The sequence below is a fragment of the Populus trichocarpa genome, chromosome 16 (assembly GCF_000002775.5).
Source record: "Populus trichocarpa isolate Nisqually-1 chromosome 16, P.trichocarpa_v4.1, whole genome shotgun sequence".
Classification (NCBI taxonomy): Eukaryota; Viridiplantae; Streptophyta; class Magnoliopsida; order Malpighiales; family Salicaceae; genus Populus; species Populus trichocarpa.
The window spans coordinates 2,042,372-2,048,534 of record NC_037300.2 but is presented as its reverse complement, the minus strand read 5'-3'; positions in this window follow the sequence as shown (position 1 = coordinate 2,048,534).

Below are 6,163 nucleotides of genomic sequence, written 5' to 3'. Positions count from 1 at the left end.
TTTAAATTAATATATTTTTAATATTTTTATATCATTTTATGCGCTGATATCAAAAATTATTTTTAAAAAATAAAAAAAAAATTATTTCAATATATTTATAAATAAAAAATATTTTAAAAAAACATTTAAGCGTTTTTAATTTTTATTTCTCTAGCATGGTTCTAAAACATTAAATTAAAAAAAAAAATAGGAAAATTATCCTTTTTATTATTACTAGAAAGCAATTATCCAACACAGGACCGAATAATTGACAACAGGGACTCTAGAAGCACGAGATCCGTACAAATCTTGGATATCGCGTGACGTTAAACTATCATTAAAAGCGCGTGCTTTTATTGTCCTCTGAAAACTTTATCCCTCTCAACCGACCAAAATCACAGACTACTCAATTACCCTCCGTTGCTTTCCCCGTTCTCAGGCGGCGCAGCTGTCAAGAAATTACAGCGAGCCTAAAGCAAGCGGTGAAAAGTTTCCCAGCAGCAATTATCACTCCGCCACCACTCTCTTGCAAATACCCAAAAGACAATACCCTCCAATTACGATTTTTTTTATTTGCACAGTAAATTAAAATATCAATGGAGTAATACAGTTTTAATACGCCACGTTTCTCAATCATAACATGAATAAACGTCGTGGTTCTAAATCAATATAATTTACCTTATCGTGTTTTTAAAAGTCCATTCGGAGCAGGATGTAATTAAAATTTTATGAAATTTTGAATTTTTTAAAATTAATTTTTTTATTGTAATGATTTAAATAATAAATTTTAAAAAATAAAAAATATTATTTTAATATATTTCAAAATAATTTTTTTAAAAAAACTATCGCTAATACTGTTTCAAACAACTTCTAATTCATAACTTTTTCATATCTCCCTTTCATCAAAATTTACTGTGAATGTGTTATTTTAATAAAATTTTAAATCTTTTATGCTAATAATCAGAAATAGCCATTCTTGACTGCCTGGTATCTAGTATCTTGGTAAGAACAACATTGTAGCCAGTGGGCAAAGCAGGTGGTCATTTTGTTTTTGTTTTATGCCCTAACAAGGTAACATAACACGAACACGCATTGGCAGTGAAGAAAAAGATAGGAAAAGCAAAAACAATCAGCAAGAAAGGGAGAGAGAGAGGTTTTTTCAGTGTAATTAAAGGGACTTTTAATGGAGGATGGGATTTGGTTCTTGAGAATTCTGTCTGTGAACTCTTGAGAATGACAAGTATTGTCTTCCTTTGTAGCATTTGTCTGTCCCCAAGGTGTAGCCTGTGTTTTTCCTTGTTTGTGACATTTTGTTTGCTGAACAAAACGAGCTCGTATTATGTTCAGAAAACCAAAAAAGGTCATGATTGTTATTTATGAAATATTGACTTATATTTTTTAATTTAAAATTCAAGATCATTTTAGAAATACAAGATTCAAATCTGATACCTCTATTCGATGGAATATATATGATGAGGTTGGATTTCAATACACATCACAATAATATATTTTCAAATAAATTTTGATCTCAATAATTGTTTTTGATCATGTTGCACGTATCTTTATATGACAAGCTTATAAAAAGATAACATTTGACTGTGATTTTTTTTAATTATTATTAACAGGATGTCCAGGTCAGCTTGCGCGTACCCCGACTAATTCTACAGACCCTGAAGTTAACAACCGTATAAACATCCAGTGGCCACCATAAACGAAATTTCTTCCATCTGATTGGTTCATTGAAGCTGGCTTCATTAGAACTACTGGAGTTTCTTCGTAAACGAAATTTCTTTGGTTAGTTTGATTTGTTGGCTTCTTGGAATGCAAAAGGCCTTAGAGTTGGAGAGTTTCGAGTATATGCTTAAGGGTTTCAAGATCTTTTGATGGGGATTCAATCCCTTGCTTAAGGGTTTCATCTCTCGTATCTCTTGCGTTGTGTTTGTTCAGTTTTAAAAATAAAAGTGCTGAAAAATATGGTCAATAATTTCGGTTTGAAATGGAAAAAAATCAAACCGAACCAAAATTAATCGGTTTGAATCAGTTTTTGGTTCGATTCGATTCAAAAACTAAAAAAAAATCGATTTGATTATTTATTTTGGTCCAAAACCGAATCGAACCAAAAATATTCAGCCCTATATAAAACTATCTCAAAAATAGATTTATTTTTATATTTATTTCTCTGTATCTTTAACCAACTACATTTCTCTCAACATTAACTCCGGATTATATAAACGCTACCTTACTACAACGTTACATCGGAATGAGGTGTATGAGAATATTGGCTGGCAGCAAGATTTTGAACGCATGTCGTTGGGATCTGTGGCTTTCGCTACATTAATTCCAATTTTCAATCTCCACAGTAAAGCAAGAAAAATAATTTGGTTCTGCCCTTTTCAGGCCATCGCAGTCCTTCTACCCTATGGATTTAGGTACGCTTCTCTTTTCTCCGGGGGATAGACTGTATTCATTTTCGTGTTTAAAAAATATTTTTTATTTATTTATTTTAAATTCAATTTATTTATAATTTTATATCAATTTGATAATTGATATTAAAAATAAATTTTAAAAAATAAAAAAATATTATTAAATAAAAAATATTTTAAACAACAATAACTAACAAAATCCAAAATACTCGCAGGCAGCAGGCAGCAGGCAGGGCTACTTGCCTGCTGAGACCCATCAAGGATATTAAAAATCTAGCAACTTTGTTTGGTGCTTTTACAAATTAAAACAAGTGGTGTTATTGGCTTGCTTGGTTAATGGAGTGAAGCAGTGAACTGTGCTAGATCTAAAGATGCATTTAGCCGAACCTTGGACTCATGCTTTTTAAGCCCAAAAACAATTGGACTCTGTTTTCATTTCAATTTTATCCCAATATTAGGTATATTTGTATTTGTAGTATCGGTTATACTTTAAATTAATTTTTATTTAAAAATATATTAAAATAATATTAATTTTTATTTTTTAAAAATTATTTTTTGTGATCAGCACATCAAAACGATCTCAAAACATATAAAAAAATAATTTTAAAAAAATCAAAATTTAAGGGAACACGGTCTCAACCGCGTTCCCAAACGGACATTTACTCATAAATTTAATTATATAATGCAGAACGTGGTTTGACTTGATTTAAAATCTAAGACAGATTGATTCAGATTTTTTTTATCTAAAATAATATTATTTTAGTTATTAAATCGCGGATAACCTAATAAGTTGCTCGTATTTAATCAAATTAATATAAAAAATAATTAAAATAAAATTCAATCCGAAACAGAATTTAAATCATTAGCAGCCTGTTTAAAATTAAATCAAATATAAATTTGAATTCAATTTTATATGATTTGAATTTAATTTAGCAATGCAACTATCAATTTTATATTATATATATTAGAGGTGGTTGGAAATGTCTATGAAGTTGGGGGCAACTTGCCATGTTTCAACTATATTATAAGATATTTTCAAAGGAGAAAGGAGACTATCGTTAAAAATCTCAGGTGTTTTTTTTTTTTTTTTAAGGTGGTTGTAAATGTATTGAAATAATATTATTTTTAATTTTTTTTATTCCAGAATATAAAAATATAAAAACATCAATAAAAATTAATTTAAAATGAAAAAAATAATTTTTTCTTGAATGATAGATAAATCAGGTGTGTGTTGAAGGATTGTTGATGACAGTGAGGGCGTGGATAACAAGGACATGTGGCTGACATGGAAGCGCAACAACCAAACGAGCCATGACAACACAGCAGCAGTTGTGCTCCTGTTAAATACTATGCTGCTATCATGGCATTTTCTTCCCTTTTTTCACAAAAATCCAAAAGCAAGTTTGTTGGCTAATACATCCCGCGGTTCTAGGTGTGTTTGATATTTTAATGTAGATATTTTTTAAACTTTTTTTATTTTAAAATATATTAAGATAATTTTTTTTATATTAATGCATTATAAAAAAAATACTTAAAATATAATAATTTAACATTTTTTTAAAAAACAAATATACTTTTAAATGCTTCAAAATAAAAAACTAACATGCAGCTAAACACTTAACAAACCTCTGACCATTTGCCTAACAATTAATGTACTTTTAACTTAGGGTTGTTTGGCGTAGTGGGTTGTTTGGTGTATTAGTTGAATTGCTGTTTTTAATTTTTTTTTTAAATTTTGTTTGAATTGTTTTGATATATTAATGTAATATATATATATATATATATAAATATATATATGAATACCTTCTTTAAAGGTTACATCTGCAATTACATCTGTTTGTTTTTTAAATAAAAAAAATAGTTTTCTGGACTGGTTATGGATTTTGATTTATTAATATTAAATGTATTTAGTTTCTGAAATTCAGAAAAATTCCCCATCAAACAAAGAGCATGAGACAAGAAATACAACTAGTAACAAGAACGATATAATATATCGTCGTCTTAATATTAAAAAAAATATTATTTTATTTTTTTAAGTCAAACTATATTTTTTTACCAGTCATCCAAATTTTTTTTAAATCTACCAAGCAAACATGATCATATTAAGACAATTCTCATATATATTAATTTTAAACTTATACTAGTTAAAAAGTTTGGTAAAAAAAATTCAAAATTCACTTGAATTGAATTTAATTTAATAACGACATTAAATAATATTTTATTAACTTGCTATTTTTTACAACGCATAGTCTCACACTAAATTAAAAATATAAGAATAAGTCTTAATTCATAAAAAATAAAAAGGCTGGAAGATCTTAATCGACTTTGCCAGGACTCGCCGATCATGAGGGATGGTTGTCCAGCGGTGGCATTGCTCCTGCATCGAGTGGTATGGAGCTTAGACCTCGCGAGTCTCCTGGACCACGACAACATCGTATTGATTTGTTTTTTTTTTTTTTTTTTTATATATATATTATTATTATTGATTTCTTGACGATAGAGGGAGAAGCTCTGTAATTATTTAAAGGAAAAAAAAGGAGAAGAAATGATATGTAAAACTGAGAAAACGTGCAAGAACATTTAAGGAAAAGGAAATTTGAGAGACAAATCCATTTCTGTTTCTAGAAAAAGAAATAACTTCCCTTTGAAAGTAGCTTTACTTAACACCAAAAGATATATATATATATATATATATATATATATATATATATATATATATATATATATATATAAACTTGTTTGGTTCAAAGAAGACAAACACACACAAAAAAAAAACATTGAAATGATTTTTTATTATTTTTAAGTGTTTGAAAGTGTGACCATTTATACTTTTAAGTGAATAGTTTTATTTAAAAAATATCAAATTAATTATTTTTTAATATTGTTTAATTTGTAATCTTGATGTATTAATATTTATTTAGAGAAGTATTTTTACAAGTATAGAAATATTTACTTTGTAGTGTTAGAAAACTCCAAATCGACTACTTCCTTCTAGGATGGTCCCATGATATTAAAATCACACGAGGATATATCATCAGATGTATTCAATGAAAAAATGAAGACGTAATTATAAAAAAAGTCAAACCAATCAATTATATAATATAGTTATAAAATTAAAATTAAAAAACCCTCAATTACGAGTTAATATAATCCACTCGAAGGAAACTCCGTTACCTTCCCTCTCGTCCTCCCCTCCTCTCCCACCTAACCTTTTCCTTCCTTCCTAACTATTGCCACGCGTCCTTCTAGTCTTTTCAGCACCCCATAGGTCCCTCTAATTCAACATTTTAGTCACATTTACCTCTGTAGTTCTTAAAATAACAACTGGGTCTTGTTATATAATAATCATAGTTATCAAACTCAACCAGATTTAATAGTATGGTCAAGTAACTTAAAGCCTACTCCAAGTTAAGTATTTTTTTTACCATTTAGAGAGTTAGCCTAGTAAAATTCAAGTTACCTGATAAGTCAATTCATAATTTAATTTTAATAAAAACGGATTAGATTAACTTTAAAGATTTTTTTTTAATTATTATCGTAAACAATATTATTAATAATGTCATTTTAAGATGAATATGAGCGAGCCAGCGTGGTCTAGTAACCACGATCACAATTATTATTTACGCAAGGAACACATAAATTGGCTTGGTTTGGTCAGTTTTACCATTGAATGTAAATAAAAAATTGGATGGATGGAGGGACTAATTCCATCCTAAAATTCAAATTTTAAGGACCTATTTGATTTTCTTTGAACTACAAGG